The following is a 19,384-nucleotide window of genomic DNA, read 5'->3' as shown; positions in this document are numbered from 1 at the left end:
AAAACTCTCTGAGCAATAAAATAAATAATATGGGTGTTTGCAGTTCAGACCAGATGATCTCCATGGGGGAAAAGGCAGGAGAGGAAGGAGCTGTACTCCTCCTGTCCCAGTCTTTGGTGATTTACTCACCCATCACAGCAGCCCAGCTCAGAGCGGTGTCCACACCACATAAAGCTCAGTGCTAACATACGACACACATAATGGACCTGCTTGGAAGTCTTCACTTGAGGATTTATGAAGAACAATCTAATTATTCAACTCAGTGCCGCTCACTACCATTATTGCTCCTATTTAAAGCCTCCGTGGAACAGGCCGTTTGTCTCAGGGGACAGACCTTGTCATAGCGGCTTTCATTGATAGAAATACACTCCTTGGTTTTGATAGCAGCCCAGCTAATCTTGGAGGGACTTGGTAAACATATCTCACACTTGATAGGCCCAAGGAATTAGGCCTTGACAGCCTAGATTTTCCAGGAACAGAAAAATGGGGTTGCTTTACCAATAAACTCTAAAGAGGAGCAGAGACCAACCCAAAGCCCCTGTTTGTTGCAACAACGCAGGCACTTGCTGGCTTCCTCCTGCCTGTAATTGCTTCAGCATCCTAAAGGAGGGAGGGGGCTCTCAGCATCCCCCCCCATCAAACAGAGGTTGCTCTTTTATTTATAACCCCGTGATATGTAACAGGCAAGAGGAGTCACCTTGGCTAAGCAAGTCACTCCTGCAGCCTAACCTTGGGTGAGCAGCAGCAACAAGAAGAGCACGTGCTGCTGTGCCAGCATGGCAGGATGCAAAGGGAGGCACAGCCAGATTTCCATTCACATCCACTACATGGCAAGACCTCAGCAGATTCCCTCACCTTCACCAGAAACAAGATTTTTTTTTTTAATTTTCCTGAATATTTATTGGTTTTATTTGTATGCAAAAGAATGAGGTCAACATCCTTTGTTCCTCCTCTCCTATCGAGAGTTACTGAAGGTTTGCATTTTCCCTGTAAAGTATTTAAAGGTAGTGGGCATTATGAACATTACCTAAAATGCATTTGGGGACAGTCACCAAATTCCTCTCATGGGCTGCTGGTACACAGTCAAACACTACCTGTAACCAAAGAGAAGCTCCTGTGCAGCTTTACACTCGCCAACCTTAAAGGAACAATTTTTCAGCCCTTCACATTACAAACCAAATGCTGTCCTGAGTGCAACCCCCTGCCTTCCACAGCAATGTCAGTGCATCCTCCAGGATTTAAGGTTGTGATATTCATGGGGGGCCCCAGGGAACCACTCATCAGGTTTTTAAAGGTATTTAGATACCGAACTTCCATTGATTTTGAGACTGGCTACATGTGTGGAAATCTTGCTGTTGCTTTGCTGCTTTATCTTTCTTTGCTCAAGGCAGTGCTAAGAATGATAGATGTGCCATAATTAAAAATATACATGGAAAGTGCAACCCACATGTATCTACTCTTCTTTATTTCTCCTCCACCTAGGAAGTCCAGATCTCTTGCACCAGTGTAGAAACTGGAGCATTTCTTTCCCTGGGAGAAATTAGCCATTTTTCTCCAACATTCACACCATTTTTTGAGATTCCTGATCTGAACCTATCCTTTAAGATTTGGTCTTTTGAGAATTTCTCAACGACACTTGAAGACCACTCTACTGGGGCTTTTTCCACAGCTTCATTTTTGGTTTCATCTCTCTCAGTTTTTGAAGGCAAAATGAGCAAAACCTGCCCACAGCCCAAAACAAACCTCAGCAGGCAGCTCAGAGGTGCTTTGCTTTACACATAATGCAAATCCCAGTGTTTTTGGCTACTCATGACTAGAATTCGAGTGCTAAATGTTGCTGTATACTCCCACACACACGCTGTGGACTGAAACAGAGGAGGTAAATTGTGGTATAAAAGAAATACTCTGGATTCTAATTTGTTAACTGGGACACACCTGAATATTTTTACTGCAGAAGGTCTCCTCTCATGCTGAATATGGTAAAGGGGAAAGAATCTTTCTTCCTCTAAAGAAAGACTCAGTTTGAACAGAAAATTGTAGTTAAGGCTTGCTCAGCATCCCTGAGGGATGCTTTACAAAGGGTGGAATGGGCCTGATTCTGCTCTGCTATGAGAGTGGCTCCAGTACATACCAGTAATTTTTTATTTGCACATACCAGTAATTTTTTATTTGCATCATTCTTACAGGAAGCTTGGGCCTGTGTTTCTGTGCTTCTCTGGTTTTAATTACTTGTGGAAAATTTGTGATGAGTTCCAGAACCAGCCACCTGTTGGACTGAGCCCATTTCCATGCCCGAGCTGATACCCAACAGCACTCACTGCCTGAGGCACAGTCAGGTGGGAGTCGCTTTGCAGCGAAGGGTGCAGAAAAACTGTGACAGTTATAACACAACACACTTGTGATAACATTTTTTAACAATCTAAAGATTAAGGACCAATTCTAACTTCACTTGCATTCAAAAAAGGAGAGCAAACTACCTTGAAAGCTCACCCAAACATGGAGGGATTCTGGATGACTGGCATGCAGGAGATGGCTGATTGCTGGACAGCTAAAGCTGAGGGAACAGGTCTCAAGCAGGGTGCCCCAGCTATGCTAGAAGCCACCCTGATCCTACTCATGCATAAATTATTGAAAGCTCATGCAGTTGTTGAAATAACGTGACTTGACTGTAAACACTGTAGGTAGAAATCAGTTATTTCTTTTTAAACACACGGCATGGAAACAAGATGAATGCAAGCCAAAAACCCATGTGGCTCTGCTATAGATCATACTGTATCTCCACTAGCAAGCAGAGGCTCATTCCTGGCTTCAGCATGGATGCTTGCTGCTGAAGGTAGTAAAAGTCCAACTAAAGTTATTTTACTAGCTCGTAAGTAACAGCCCTCCCAGATCATAAATTACTTTCCTATAGGAATTTACTGTTCAGGGTAAGATGAACAACTCTAAAAAGTAGTCTGATGGTGCAGTCTAAATGAATTTCATTGCAGGATGAGGACTGTGGGACTTTGTTCTGTATTCCCTCCTTACTTCATGTTAAATCCCCAAAGTAGCCAACTGGCCAAGGCCTGCTCTGGCATGCTCTGGTGAGCACTATGGTGTGGTGAACAGCAATGGGAATGCTAGATCACAAACACTCAAAATTTAAACATGGCAAAAGCTTGGGCTGCTCTCTGGGACGTCATTTTCTCAGGGTTTATTGTGCTTTTTGATTGTGAAACAGTTTATCTGGAATGGGCAAAGACATGAGCCAGCGGAGTTTAAACCTGGCTGCTGGGAGATGGGGTGAGCAGCCCTGGCTGCTGCAAACACCTGCATTAAATCGCTTTTTTTATGAGGAGGGCACAGCAAACCCTTAACAGCCAGGACTGCCCATTTTAACAATGTCTCACAGTGCTTCCCTGTGCTGGAGCAGGTGGTTTTTAGGGAAGGGAGGGAGAGAAGGAGGGAGGAAACAATGGTCACTCATCAAGGTGGACCAACTCACAGCAGTCCTACCTATGAAAGCCAGCCTTGGAGAGCATGATACATCAGGGATTAAGTGTAAAAAGGTTGATCTACTACAAAAATCATTAATTTTGCAGCAGGTTACTTTCCTCAGTCTTTCCCAAGGAACAAATATCCCTTTTTCCTCTGCCTTCCCCATGCACGTGCTTGCAACACACACAGATGTACTGACATTCTTCTACCCACCAACCATCCCCATCCCAAACATGGGTGGGCACCCTGGGCGAGCTGCCCTCTCACCTGCAGGTGTCTGGTGAAGTTTACAACAGAGGAACAAACAAAACCTGATGCACACAATATATTTCAGTGGGAGAAACTCTGCACCATAGGGTATTTTGACAGTGAGACACAAATATGTGAAGCCTTCCCTCGCTCGCAACAAAAAAACCAAAAGCAGACTCTTGCAGAGCAAGCTGCCATTTCCCAAAAATTAGCTTCATTGTGTCCTGCAGCCTGCCTGCATCTTTTGGCACATTTCTGAATATTGCTGTTCTAATGAGGTAAGGAGCAACCGACATCCAAATAAATTTCAGAAAGGAGTCCCAGTTTATTTTAAAGTCATTGACTCTCTTATGAGGAGGTCAAGGCAAAGTTATTTGGTCGTGGTTTTTTTTTTTCCTTCCTGTTTTAAGTTACCGAGTTCTTGTACTGTCAAAAAACTGCTGACTTCTACCCCTCAGGTGCCTGTGCTAAAGTGGAAAATGAGCTGTGCTTTCTTTTCCCCTTCCTCCTTTCTCTCTCTCTGTCTTCTTCCCTCTGTGCGTTACTTTGGGGTTGTCTGAGGGACAGGTACACAGCAAACAGTCCCCAGAGAGTCCTTAAGGGAAAGAACACCTAGATTTTACAGATTTTAAAACACAGCTGGGCAAGAAATTGGCCCCTTTAAGGCTCCCCTAAATACAGTGAGCATATAAGCACCCTGTGTAGGACAGAGCCAGCTATGCTACAGATTGGGAGACCACAGAGGGACACTGGAGCCTGCAGACCTTAGTGAGGCTGGGATTTCTCACTGTCCAAGGTTTGATAGTGTTAAGATCTGACAAATTAGCTTGACCTATTGAGACTATGGCCGTGGCTGTGACTCGGGTGAAATTTGGGTTCACTCTTTTACAAGTTTGAAAACATGGATTATTTTTCACCTTGAGTCATGAGTCTTTAAAGGGCTATATAAGACCCCAAGGCCTCATGGAAAAGTCAGTGCAGAATAACTCCCCTGAATAAGTTGAAGCCTCTCCTGACCTCACTTCTAAAATATTTGAGGCATAAGAGGGGGGGAAAAAGGGTTCTGTGGACATGCTACAGCATCTCTTTATCTTCACAGCCTGAAGAGGGTGGAGCACAATTAGCTCATCTGTGAGAAATTTAGGCAGGCAAGGAGCTTCAAGAAGTGATAATTTCAGCTCCAGACCAGGATCTTGTTGTCCCCTGGATGGCAGCTTAGAAAGCAGCAGTTGAACTGGGGAACTCATTGCTGCAAGAGGCTGTGGTGGCCAGAGCAACGAGTGGGATCCAGAGGGGACTAGAGGACCCATGAAAGATAGACATCTTGTTGGAGAGCAGACTCAAATCCCCAGATGAAACCTCAACATTGATGACTTCCAGAACAAGGAGCACGTAGCAAATGGAAGTGTCATGCCTGCAATGCCCTGTTCTTCAAAATTTCTCCTATATTGAACATCAGAGGGAAAATATACAGAGCTACACAGATTTTGCACAAACCCAGATCAGTGCAACTCTGCGTCTCTAAGAGGTGACACTCCTGCTGCACAGCTCCCTTGCCCTCTGCTAGGGTGGGGCAAAGCTTTCAGCCTTGGTGCAGGTGCATGGCAAGCCCCATGATGTATTCTCACCCAAAATGGGTGTTCTGAGCAATGGAAGCAGAAAGAGATATTCCCAGGCAGCCGAATGGGAGAGTATTTCAATATCCGCTCATCCAAGCTTTAATCTCTAAATTGCAAAAACATTAACATTATTGATTGATCAGACATCAATCCAACAGGAAATTTAATTAAATTAAAATGTGTCACTGAGCAGTCCTCACACTGTCACGTATAAATCTTTGGAAATAAGTGGACAAAGACAGCAGCTATTGATACCATGTTCCCAGTTCAATTTATCCCCCACCATTTCATTTTCCCACTGATAACGAGTGTGCTCACAGACTCACAGGAGGACAGACCCGTCTGCAGGGTGTCCATCTGATACACACCAGCACCAAAGCCCCCCCCATGTCCACTGAACACGGGTTATTTACAGCTGAACAGGCTCAAACCACACGTCTCTGGGGCAACAATCTTCATTCAAGGCACTATTATGGGGCTGCCCCCAGCTCACCCATGGCTGAGCAGATTTCTCCTCCTCATGGCAGATTTGTCCCTAAAGGAAGCAGAGCCCTAGAGAAAGGCTGAGAGGTCCCTTGCATTAAATCAGTTTATTCCCAGGGCGAACACATACGGCCCCAAGTGAGACAGCAGCAGCTGATGGTGGCACTGCTGGATGCAGAGCCTCCACCAAAGCACAGACACATGTGGGTAATATAACAAGATGCACAGACAGATGATTAAGAAACAACTCTGCACCGCAACTTCTTCAGAGTGCTATAAATCATTACAGCTGGCTGAATAATACAAAAAGAGATTAAGAAATATTTTCTCCAATTCATTTCTGAACAGCAGTGGGTTTGGTTTGCTGTCACTTATGACAGCATGATATTTACTGTAATTTATTATTACTGTTGCTGCTTGCTGCTATTCCAGTGGCCACTGGATATTCATGACAAAGTTTGAGAAGCCGGGAAGTTCATGTAGTTTTTTTTTCCTAAACTGTTTTTTTTTTACCAGATGGGGTCTTGTTTGTTCCCCAACATCTGTTATTCTCGTTCCCAAGTGCCAGTGGCCCGAGGGGAAACCAAGGGGCTGCACGTGACCGCACTCACACACTGCAGGGATGGGGAAGAGCTGAAGGGAAGGAGTCAGCAAATGATGCTGGGTGAGAAGTCTCTGCTTTCAATGGAGCGTGGGGAGGGAGGGAAGGAAGGAAAATCCAAATCAGTATTTATAGACATCAAAATCCAGCACTAAGCATTTTGCAGAGAGAAGGAAAACAAATATTAGGTTACCCAAATGAGTGTTATTCACCACGCTCACCAAGGAGTGTGCAAACTCCTGCGGACCCTCTGCCTCTCTGCCTGTCCAGCACTAAGCTACATGTGAGTGCTGCCGACTTCAGAAACAAGTGGCATTATTTTAGGGCTTGCTTTCTCTAATCTTACTGAATCCAAACTCCAACTCCATTTCTTGAGAGCCATCCTCAAAACAAATACTGAGGCGATACCAATCAGCTTGTGACTAGATGTGAAAATAGAGCTGTCTCAGCACGGAGTCCCACAGACAGGGCACAGATTTTCGCTGTCTCCACCTCCCACTTGCAGCACAAGTACAGTTTTCATGCCTCTGTCAGAAGTGCCAACCTGGGGAGGTTGCAATGAGCAAGCAAGGAGAGGAGTGATGAATTTACTTGACAACACGCATTGCTGATGATAAATCTCTAAAGAATTTGATCCATAAAGGTTTAGTTCTCTGTGGTCCACGTTAGGGTGGCTGTTTCTTGGGGTCTCCAGCAGCATGTGGTGTGTGTTTCGGCTCAGTTGCATTTATGCTTTGCAAAGGAAAATCCCCACTGCACGGAACAGACAAAATGAGCTCAGCTGCGTGTGGAAATGGATCTGGAACTGCATTCAGAGGCAGTGATTTATATATAAATTATAAAGTGTGTCAATTCCAGACACCCATTTATATGGAGTTTGTCAATCCAGCTCTGGAACGTGTATCGCCTGCAGAAACCATCCGGAAAACCTAAGAGGCTGCTTTAAACCCCAACGTGCGAAAGGCCCCAAACCAGGACTTAATGGATTAGTAAGGCTGAAAAGGACCATCACAGTCATCTGGTTTTGTTTCCTATATAACACAGCTGAAGAACTTCACCCACTCATTTCAGCATCAAAGCCATAACTTCTGCTGAAGCTCTTGCATAGCTTTAGAAAGACACTCACTCTTGATTTAGAGACTGAAAGTAATGCTCAATCCACCGCATTCCTAAGCCAAATGTTCCAGCCATTAACTACTCTTGCTATTAAAAAGGCACACTTCCAGGGCAATTTTATCTAGCACCAGCTTCATAGTCAGATCCTGCTACATCCTTCCTTGCTGTCCTAAAGAGTAGGTTACAGTCAGGTTTAAGTTGTGTGGACTATCCTATGAATCACTTCATGCTTTCTTGGATAGTCTTGGAAATATGTCACCTGAGAAGATTTATGAATGGACAAGTTCATTAAAAATACCATTTGCAAGAAATTAAGCAGAATAACCCCCTCTCTTCTGATGAACTTCTCTGCATTTTTGTGTGTGTGTATCTGTGTTTTAATTTGCTTTTTGATGACTCTGAGATGATATGGACAATGAGATACACGTAAATATGTATCACACAGAGCTCTCCCCCAGCACATTAGTGGAGGCATAATTCTGTGCATCAAAGCAGTAGTCTGTGTCACATCCAGCACAGACACTGAACAATGTCCCTTTAGAAAGGGCAGAGGGTGAGAGTAGCTTTATGACACTATTGATTTATTCTGTGCCTGCAGTTAAAAACTATACCCAGACAGACAATAAAAATAACTGCTCTAACCATATAACAGCTTCCTGCTACTAAAATGGATTTTACACTTAAAGTCATGGAGGGCTTTTCATTTTTTCTCCAAGTCTCAATTATGACTTTTTTCTGAATAAATGAAAATGAGAAATTGTCAGAACTAATTTAGTCCTGATGTTGTATTTTTTTCTTCTCTCCTCAGTGTTTAAAAAGGCCAGGATTATTTTCCTGGTGCAAAGTTTTGTTGTAAGTGCACTAGTAAGCACAATAACCTGGTATTAATCAGACCAGATAATTTGGTGCACCACTTTCACATGAAGAAATAAGCAGTGGGGGTGGTAATCTGGAATGGATGTACCATACAAAACTAAACTGATTATGGTATTTGTGGTCAACTGGATGAGATGGGGTTGAGGTCTTGACTTTAGATTTGAATGTTAAAATAATATCTAGAGCAACAGAGTCTTCTCCTGGAAAACCTGTTTTCGCTCAAAGGACCCCATAAATTTACAGGCTGAGATTTAGACAAACTGCAAGTGGTTTGCTGCACTGAAACTGGTGTCTCGAGCAAGTTTCTAGCAGGCTTCTGTGGTAATTAGCAAGTATTCCAGATAATAGGGAAGGAATCTTAAAAATGGAAGACCTGGACCGTGTGGGCATGAACGGATCAATGAAATGTTTTAAGACCATGTAACTCTTCCTTGAGGTCTTTACCAAAACCCCTGAAGCTGATGAAAAAAATTGAAATGGTAAGAAGGCAATGGGCTCATGAGTTGGCACCAGTGGCAGCTGGAGAGGTCCCGTCCTTCTGTAGCTATAATAGCAGAGAGTTTTGGACAGAAATGCAGTGATTTGGAGCAGGGAAATTATTGATCTGAAACTTGGGCTTGTCTTCAGGTTTGTCAGCAGGGCCAGTTCTCTGCTCCAGTTCATCAGTTCACATAGCAGCACCTATAGGCACAAAACATGGATAATGAGCTGATACAAATGAAAGCTCAGAACAGAAGGGAAAATCCCAAACTATATGTGAGGCAGTGTGAGACAGGATGAGGCAGTGAGGTAGAGCAAAGAGAGATGTACTTCACAGCCTGTTGCTCTGCAGAATGGAGATGAGCAGTCTGCCTGCATGGGGTCAGACAGCATAAGGGAGAGTACATTGGGCTGGAAAAATAATGTTCAGAAAAAGAAAAGGGAGGAGGAATCTGCTATTCAAGTGTCATTCCATTTCCATAGGTTTTATGATTTGGGATATACTGCCTGAATGACACATAATGTGAGATATTGTAATGTGATCTCCTGTCCCTGGAGATGCTCTCAGAAATTAGATGATTCCATCAGCATGGCTTTTACAAAAGTGAGCAAACATTGTAATAAATGAACTCAAAGAGTGAGAAAATCAAGATTAGACGCTTCACATCTGGCTGGGGGATTTTTCCCACTTATTTATGCTCTGTGATAAAGCTTAGATACATTAATTAACTTGCCTTAAAATTGACTTAGCGAATATGTTTGCAAGATACCTTTCTGTTTTAATCTGTAAAACATACAAATAGGAATGTTTACACAAAAAAAAGACCCTGTGGAAATCATATACGTCCACCCCAGGGAAAGAAGACAGAAGACTTCTTTGTTTTGTTTTCATGTGTCCTTTTGGTGGTTCTGGCAAAGGGAAACCCTAGCTTCAGTTCTTGCAGTGAGTGTTATTGTCTGCTGAAATGCTTAGTTGGACATGACACTGGAAACAGGGATCTTCTCTGGTTTCTCTGAATTTCATGTAATGGTCAGCAGACAATATGTAAGACTGAAATTAAAATTTTCCTTTCAATTACAGGGCTAACTGTTGATCCTCAGTGTATCTCAACTCCTCTGGACAAACTAGGATCTGCCGTCACAGAAGATTTGCCACACAATTTCAAGAGCATAATTTCCCAATGAAACATTCCTCTCTGTTCCTTACACTTCACTTCCACATTTAGTACTTTTAGGGAGAATGATTATTTTACATCCTTTCAATCATCATTCTCATCCGAGGGCTCCAAATATCAAACCAATTTCAAACCAACATGGTTATACTGTTCAGCTCACAGATCAGTGTGCTGTGGGACCCCTAAGCAAAGACATGGTGGATGGCTCCCAACTCCGGCTTTCCATCTCCCTCCTTGCCTGCATGGCCCAAGAGCATCTCAGACAGAACCCAGCTCTAAATGGGGGTTCATGGCCTATTGCAGCAGGTTGCACCAGAGCTTTGCCAGCTTGGGGAGAAATCTTGACCTCTCTGGCTGGGAAGCTTAGCTGGGAGAAGAATTTCTCTCTGAAAGTCCTAACAGCTCTGCAACGCTGGAAAAAAATCCCTATGGGGGAGTGATCCCTTCTGGTGCTTTTCAGAGGCTGCTCTTCAGAGTAGCAGATATATTTATATTGGAGGTGGATTGCTAAGAACTGTAACTACTACACAGGAGCTAGGCACAACAAACCAGCTCCCCAGGTTGATGCTGTGCTTGAGCACAGCTACATGGGTGTAGATGGCTGCACAGCTCCATAACTGTGACAAAACATAAATCCTGAGTAGAGAATTATTTAAGGTAGCTGTGGCACCTGGGGGTTTGTCCTGTGAAGATGCTCTGCAGGAGCTGGTCTTTCCCAGAAGTAATCGAGAGATCGAAGAGTTTTATCAGGAAAGGGAACATTCTTGAAGTCTGCTGGTACAGGTCAGAACACAGGGTATGGCTTTGGTGACACAGCAGATAATGGGACATGGAATGGCCTGACTCAAAGGGGAAAAGGCCTTGTCTTACCTGGTGTGGCCCCAAATTGTAGATTGACTACACTTATGCAATGTGAGCATTCCAAAAGCTTGTGTCAGCATCAAATCCTTGACTTTACATTGTTCTGGGACTTGATGCTACATCCAGGAGGTTGTTTCAGCATAGCTTCCTGGAGGATTAAGCGAATGTATTCTGCCTCATCCATTCCCCCTACAACATCAGTGAAAGAGGAGCAGAGGATCCGATGTGCTGCATCTTTCTGCACTTCTAGCTGAAAGTTTCATTTGGGAAAGAAACAGGCTAAACAGAACAAACAGGAGGTAAACCTGAGAGATCTGAGCGGCTGTGACTGTTTGCAACCTAGTGAGCTGGTCTTTGAGAAGTTCACTAGCTGGATGCCAATTGCCAAGTGATGCTATCAGTTGATTAAAACACAGCCTGCCAGCTTCCTGCTTGATAAAACTAAGTACAATCTGATTGGGAATTCTCAAATCCATTACAGAATGGCTGGTCCATCACTTAAATCACCATACACCGCTTGCCCATGAATCATCAGCATACTTTGGTGATATATTTGCACCAGCTAAACCCTGACAAAAGACCTGACAGCTCGTCAAAAACGGTCCCTGAGTGCCGGATTCTGGGGGGTGGGAAATGGCAAGAGCTTTGGACCATGAGGGTTTCCTGTTGTTCCCTGCTCAGCTGGGTGAAGGTCATTTCCTCTCTTCTCTCACGCAGAAGAAGCTGAACCCTCAACCCTTGAAGGTATGTCCGTGAGCTCCTAGAAACAACAACCAGCCCCTACAAGGAGCCCTGTCCTGCATGGCCCCACTGACAAGGCAGGATCACTCCCCAAAGAGGAGTGCTGGTCACTACACTTGCCTCCCTTCAGGTAAATAAGGCACTCCCAGGCTACAGAGGAAAAAAATACCATGAACTATTACAAATCAGTCTTACAATTTATTTCTTCTGCAAGCTGTAACACACACACAAAAAAAAAAAAAGCCAACAAAAAAAACCAAACCCAGGGCTGCAGAGCCAGGCCAGCATTCCTGCAGAGGAAGGAAGGGGGCATGCTGCCAACCCATTAAGAATAATCCACTAGCAGGTTGGGGTGTTTAAAAAAAGCCCTCTTTTGCTGGCTTTGTGGAGGGTTTTTTATCTGCTGACTTGGAGGTGGATGTCCAACTCAGTGTTTGCACATCAGCTGCAATGTATCCTTGATCATCCCAATGCGATAGATGGAAGTGTTATGTGAGGAATTGCTGAGGGACACTTGCTAGCTAAATAACAACACTGAAATACCAGAAGAATAAGTCAACCCCAGCAAAAGCACAAAGTCTTCGTGACTTAACAGAAATAAGAACTTAGGAGGGGAACAAAATGATGTAAAATCTAAAGAAAGCGAGCAAATGCAATAAAATTTGGAGGCCATTTATTACTTATCAGCTAAGCAGCAGATTATAATGAAATAGTGAAGCGAGAAAGATAAGTCCTAATCATAGGAATGCTCAGATAATGCCTCGATAGCCAATGTTATCCTCCAACTCCACCACTTCCCATCCATGTCCTTTCACCTCCTCTCTCTATGTCCCTTCTTTGATTCTCCTTCCCCTTCTTTTTTTTTTTTTTTTTTTTTAACTAAACATTGCAAGACCTACTCAAGAAACATATGGATAATACAACACATGTCAAATCTCAATACAAATCCTTATCTGGTGTAAAGTCAGTGTAACTCCATCTCTGGTCTCAATACATTTTATTTACAAGAAAATGCACAAGCAGGAGACAAATATCTATTGTTTGTACAGTTTCAAAAACATAAACCTTAACATAAGGGGTTGTTTGTGCTCCCCCTTAAGCTGCTGAGAGTCGTGGAAGTCTCTCCAGAAGTGAGACTGACTTGGAATAGGTGTAGTAAAGCAGAGATTCACAGACACAGTTTCTTCATTTAAACTGACACAAAGTGAGAGGACAAAGAGGCTCCCAAAATTCTGTCCTTGCGGTTCAAATTTGAATACATGTTTTTAAAGCTGGCCAAGCAAATGAAATTAAACCTCGTGTAATTAAGTTCCAGTAATTTGAGCAGAAAGTAGTCCTGGGAAAGTTAGCAGGCTGAAAACGTTATGGCGAAGCAGATATATTGAATTTTTGTGCCATTCCTATCACATCAGAAGTCCACGAAGAGGACATTTAGGGTAAGTCAAGAGTTTCCAGTCTCTGGCATGCAGACCCCAGAGGTCCATGGGCTAAACCACACAAGCAGCCAGCAGGATGGTGTGTTCCCACCTGAAGATCTCTTCAAGTTTTCTGTGCAGGACTGTGACACTGCTCCAAAGTCTCCATCCTCAGGGGTGCTGCTGCCTTCTTCTCGGATGCATGTGGCATTGCTCTCTGTTCCTTACACCCACCAGCAGTCCTGGCTTACCTCCTGCTGCTGCAGAAACTTTTGGCCTCCTCATGGTGCAGATTTATAAGCAGTGTGATCTCCTCTGCATCCAGGCATCACCACTCCGGGTCTTCTGGGAGACTAAGGTTGGAAATTGGAAAAGGGATCACAAAAAGTGATAAAAGTAGAAGAAAAAAGATCAGCAGCAAGATGGAACAGCTAGAGAAGACCGTGCAGTTAATAAACAGAAAGGATAACGAGCGAGGAGAAGCCTTGGTGGAAGAAAGAGGAGTAGAGGTCACAAGAGCTGCCAGCCACCAGCAAAAAGTGTGTCAATAAAGCAGTTAACCCTCTCTATGGCTCGAGCTCCACTCCAGGCTGGCATGGGAGCTCTGGGCAGTTTGACATCCTTCCTTTTCCAAAGCAGGGTTACGTACACCCCGAAGGACTTTGTGGTGGTGTGGCTGTCCCTTGGATCAGGGCTGAGTGTCCCACCAAGCCCTGCCTGCTTTCAGAGAGAGGTCCCCACTGGCTCTCCTCTGGAAGAGGAGAATCTGTGTGCACTGAAGCTGTTCTGCAGCTGGACCAGTGCCCAACAAATGGAGGGGGAATACTGCAAACCCACCCCAAACGGAGACACAAGTGCAGACAGAGCTGAAGCATAACCCAAGAGAAACAAAGCTACTGTGAGTTGCCTTAAGTTCACTCAATATACCTGCGGGAAAACTGTAGGGTATTTAGAACATAAAAATATTGAAAACCATCAGAATTTGTTGTACCACACTGCTGTTTTACTAGGTCATATTGTACCTTCAACATTTCCACACACTTCAGCTGATATCGGTTGGATCTGCACATAATGAACAGTGAAACACAGAGTTTGCCCAATGATGGCTGAATTACTCAGGAGGAACTACAATTGATAAGACAAGGATTTATGGACCTATTGTTTTCTAGGTTCTTGTAAATAATCCTAATTGGTGTTAATCATCCACCCTCTGCTTAGTGTTATCACCAAGCAAAGTACACTTCCTAAAGAAGCTATTTAGGGGCATAATCCTTCTGAAAGGCAAGACAGCTATTGACTTTCACAGGACCTGGATTTGAGGTGCTCATCCAGAGGAAAGAGTCTCTGGAATACGAGCAAAACACATCACAGTGTCTTTCCTTGTTCACCTTGAAAAGTTCCTTTTCAATAAACTCACAGTAAATTCAGTGTGTTACAGTAATCCCTTCCACGTGGGTTTCATGCAAGGACTCTCCAGCCTTTCTACCAGCTCGGAAAGGCACCACACAGGATGTAAATTTGCTGATGATATTTACTGCCAGATTGCAGCTCTTGCCTGTGCCCCCTTGTGATGGGCTGGCTGTGTCATGTCTGAGAAAGGATGCTTTGGAAGAGCAGACACCTGCACCAGGACTTGGTGTCTTTCTATCTCTGATTTTATTGTTATCCCCTGAAAAAGGACTTTGATCTCTTGGTGCTTCACCGTTTGTCACAACGCGCACTTGTCATGAGGGGACTGTGGAGCTCGAGACCTCCTTGCTTGCAGGCTTTAGGTGTAAGTTTTAGTGGGTTCAGTTTTAGCATACAGATGAGCTTGCTTTGACCTTAACAGGTCTGCACTTTAAATAACGCTTAAATAGCATTCTAGAGGGTACAGTCACACGCTGCTTGCTTACGGAAACTACAAGGAAACCAGACAGCTTTTCAATTTGTGTATCAAAGGGAAGGAGATTTACACATAAAAGGGTGAATTATTTTGATTTGTAGTTTTCGAGCCACTATACATTCTCTGACATAAATGCTCCCTTGTCTCTGGTTTGTGATAGTTCATATCAGGTTCGGTGGCCTAGATTTTCAAAAGTGGTAATTTCAGTGGCCAATATTTCTCAGTGCCAACTCAAGGTGCCTTAAAGAGACCATATATTGTTAAGATACTGCCTGTCTTTGGAAAATTTGGGCCATTTTAGCACCTCTCAAACTTGACACCCCAAAGTGACAGCATACAAAATCATCAGGGGTGGGTTTGCCAGAGGAATAAAGCCCTTTCCCCCACCACACTATCCCTTCCACTGCGTTGTTCACACAGTTCAGACCTCCATCGCTGATTAAGGTTCCTGCAGAGTCAACATCACCAGTCCTTTTTGACATTCTCAACCACCAAACATCCTCCATAACCTATAAAAAGAGCTCACTTCCTCAGCTATTTCATCTTTTAAGTAGCTATCAGAAGAATGTCTCCTAAGGCCTGGGTCTGGATAGCCAAAATCTAGCTATATGGTATTTGAGGGAGAGGAGGGGAGAAACCCTATCCCATTATCTGCATTATCCTGTTACCCTTGGATGTCTTCCATGTACTTGGAAGAACAATGCCCCATTCTTGAGGCTTCACATTGCAGCCACTGCCTTTTTGGCAGAAGAAGGGTGGAAGTGGCTCCCTTCAAAGTCAATCAATGTGACATCTTTAATCAATCTAGAAGGTCACCACTGCACTTCCATCTGAAAGGGCTGGGTACAATTCTCGCTGAGTCCTAATTGTTTGTGGGGGACTCAGGTTGCAGTGGGTGTTAGAAAAAGTCTTTTCTGGTCCTGACCTCAGCACAGCTTCTATTCCTAGGCTCTTTGCAGGAATTTACAATCAAATAAGAATTATACCCAGGACTAAGATACAATGATGCAGAAGTATGTATAATGAAACCCCAAAATACACAAAACTGACTCACTTTTGTGTTTCTTTATGGCTGTGAACACAATCCAGTTTTGCTGAAAGGTTCAGAAAGCTCAGGGAGCTTTTGTGTGAAGGCAGGTCACAGTCTGAGCAAGCTTACAATGATTTTGAGTTTCACATCACAATCATCTCCGAAATGTCATTGTTCATCTGGGATGTCTGTGAGTGGTCACAAAACAGAAATCTATTGCATTTCAGGGAACTGTGAATAGGAGGGAGGATGAGAGACAGGCATGGGTCAAAACCACTTAAACCTGAAGTCAGGACCCTTTACATAAACAAACCCATCAATACAAAAACACTGAATCTGTTAAGCCAGAAAATTATTCCCCCAAGTTGGAGTCATTTCATTACCACCCTGGCACAACTGGAGCAGGATCCAAAGCCCAGTAAAGTCAAGGGTAGAATTTCCATTGATTTCCAAGGAGTCTGGACCGGATCCTAGATCACATTGTCACACTGCAGCAAAACCCAGCCGTGTTGCAGTGTACCCACCTGCTCTCTAAGGTCTCAGCTCTTGCTGTTCAAATTCACTGCAGGTGCAATGTAGGTTATTCCAGCATTTACTTGGTGCATTTGCTAAATAAATACTGTTTTATCAAAATCAGCAATGCTGGTTCTTGTTAGTAAATTAGGCCAACTAATGAACGCTTTTTCTTAAGAGGATTTGTCTGCTTAAATCAAAACCAAATGTCAAAAATCCTTATTCTAGCAATCAGACCAGTGCCCTCCTGCACTGGCTGTGGACTAGGGCTGGCTAAAGACACACAGAAAAAGCGAATGAAGACCTTACAATATCTTTTAATGAGGTACTTAGGCTTCTTTTACAACAATTCAACAAAATCTGGCTAGGTAAGGGATCAGCAGCTTTTGTGTACACAAGTAAGAACAGAAGAAAGAAAGCAAAAAGAAAGGCAGGCAAGAAGGCAGGAAAGAAGAAAGCAGGGAAAGAAGACCCTGTGTTTCATTTGCTAATACTTCATGTTGACAAGTCACAAAAACGCAAAAACCTTTTTAACCTCTTGCCTCCTTTTGACAAAATCATCCACCTACAAACTAAAATCACCTCCAGACATTGCTGAAATTATTTTCTTAGGCAGCACTCTAATGTAAAATGCTGTGCACACTAAGGAAATTATTTTAAAAATAAGACGTAGAGATTTATTTTTTTCTTTCTCTGCAAATCAAAACAGAAGTCTATATCTGAGAGGAATTTCTGGGAAGAACAAATAATCCACCGGAGCTGGTACTAGAGTAGGTGCCCTAAACAAACCTACAGAAGGAGCATAATGAGGCAATGATTTATTGCATGCTATGCAACTCTCACTGCTGTGCAGTGCGTTGTAAGAACCAGCAAAAAGGAGAGGCAATAATCATACAGCCTCCTCCTCCTCCTCCTCCTCACGTGTTTCTGGATATTACCTGCTCTGGATATGAGTGTGACACCGAGACAAGGCTGCAGCCTCCCTGAGCTGCAGGACTGGCAAATGATCTTTGTGCTGCACCACTTTTGTCTCGTATTTAAAGCACCATCTCCCACTACCTACAAGAAAATTAAAAATCTGTCTTTGGATATTCTGAAATGTTGCACAGTCATAAAATGTCATTTGTGGGGAATGTATTCTTGCTCTGTGCGTATAAAAAAAGGATTTTCAAGAATGTTTCCATCAGCAGGTGGAATCCTGGATCTTCCAGAACCAATGGTGAAACTTGCCTTGGCTGCAAAAGGGGCAGCATTTCACTTATGCACGAGGGACTAAATACAGAGAACAAATTCTGCCCTAAGAAGTATTTTAAAGAAAATCTTGGTCCTAAAGAATTGCAATCAATCAAAGGAGGAGCAGAAACATGCAAAGTAACAAGCATTGCACCAATCAATACAAATCAACATAAGCCTGACCCTATCTGGGTGGTATTTGCAACTAGCTGGGCTTTTTTTTCCATTTAAAATTCATTTGGGTTCTTGTAATGACTGGTGGGTTTCTTGCACTGTTGCCCATATTCCTCCCAATTTCTCCAGTTTAAGAATACCAAAAATTCTCCCCAACTAAGGATTAGTCTTCAAATGTGTTTGGTGAGATATTTATAATAAATAAACATGGAAAAAATTACCTGCAGACTACTTGTGCTCAACTTCCCCCCTCCCCACCCCCGCCCCAAAAGGCTAAATCAGTGAAATAAATTAATTGCTATGAATTATTCAGCTCTACCTGTGGCAATGAAAAATAGCAAGAGCATTAGGATTCTTCTTTGTGTACTAAGCCTCTAATTTATAGAGAATGCATATTAATAAAACACAGGATATTAATCAATATTCAAGTCACTGGCTGCCTCACTATTTAATCTAAAATTACCAGCCAGCTCAAAACTCTTACTAGTTAATCATGCAATCTAAGCCATTCTGATATTGATGGTTAACATTAATTGCCCAACTGCCATTTATAAAAACCTCTCCTACATCTTCTCTTTGCCCAGAAGAGAGCCCTTTGACATGTTTAACTTTCCAGGCAAGCTGGAGTGGGTCAGCTCATCCAAGCTGTTCTTCAGCCCAAAATGTTGCTTTGCTTGTTTCCTGTGAAAGGGATGTTGCCTCCTGTTGTGGTCTTGCATTTTGAACATGATCAGTAAAAACTCTTCTTCATTATAAAAACCTTTGGAACATTTCTCTCCTTCTGCTGATGTTCTCCAGGTGGTGAGAAGAACCAGTTGGTTTTTATTCCTCACTTGCCAGCCATGTACTCCATGAAATGCCACCATCAGCCACCAAGCTCCCCAAAACCTGACTTCACACTCCCAAGGGGATGGCTGGCAAAGAGCACTGATACCTTCAGACATTGCCAATTTATGCTGCATGACCTGCTCTGCACATATCAAGGTGCAACAGAAAAATTTGGGGAATATTTTCATATAATAAAACTTAGCCAAAATTTAGGCTCAAGCTCCCAAAGTTTCTCATACCAGTAAGAAGTGCTGATGAAGGGGATGGCAGTGACAGCTTCCTAAAGCAATGCACCTGAGCTAGTCTTGATACTTTTCATCTATAATCTTTCTTCAGTCTTTTTATTAATTTAATCAGATTAAAGTTAAAAAAAAGACAGAAAAAACCCCCACAAACAAATGAAAACCTTTCAGTTATTTTAATAAAACATTAGGATCTTGGAAGTTATCTGTAAATCAGAAAATCTGCAAAGAACTCACTGTCCTCACTGGGGCAGAAACTTCGAACTACAAACATATAGAGAGAGAGTCATGTAAATGCTGCTGCATAATTTTAAAAAGAATTTTCACAAAAAACATTCTTAGCCACTTTCAGATTATTCTACCCTTGTGCCATTTAAGCTGAAATT

The 19,384-nt window shown here is 43.1% G+C and overlaps 1 protein-coding gene across 3 annotated transcripts in view; it reads right to left on the bottom strand.

Annotated features, from left to right (window-relative positions):
- The window catches only part of MAF (MAF bZIP transcription factor), a 186,807-nt gene that overhangs the window by 112,317 nt on the left and 55,106 nt on the right, over positions 1–19,384 (bottom strand). Inside the window, exon 3 of one of the 3 annotated variants that reach the window (XM_017820962.1) lies at positions 12,661–13,446. The exons of 1 other annotated variant lie outside the window; for it this stretch is intronic. The gene's annotated coding sequence lies outside the window, so the exon portion shown is untranslated. Of the gene's footprint in view, positions 1–12,660; positions 13,449–19,384 lie in introns of those variants that run through there. One more of the 3 variants, XM_017820964.1, reaches the window with a different exon arrangement.

Source organism: Lepidothrix coronata, unplaced genomic scaffold, assembly GCF_001604755.1.
Source record: "Lepidothrix coronata isolate B3197 unplaced genomic scaffold, Lepidothrix_coronata-1.0 Scaffold87, whole genome shotgun sequence".
NCBI lineage: Eukaryota > Metazoa > Chordata > Aves > Passeriformes > Pipridae > Lepidothrix > Lepidothrix coronata.
Note: the sequence above shows the minus strand (reverse complement) of the source record. Positions and strands in the feature narration are given on the sequence as shown.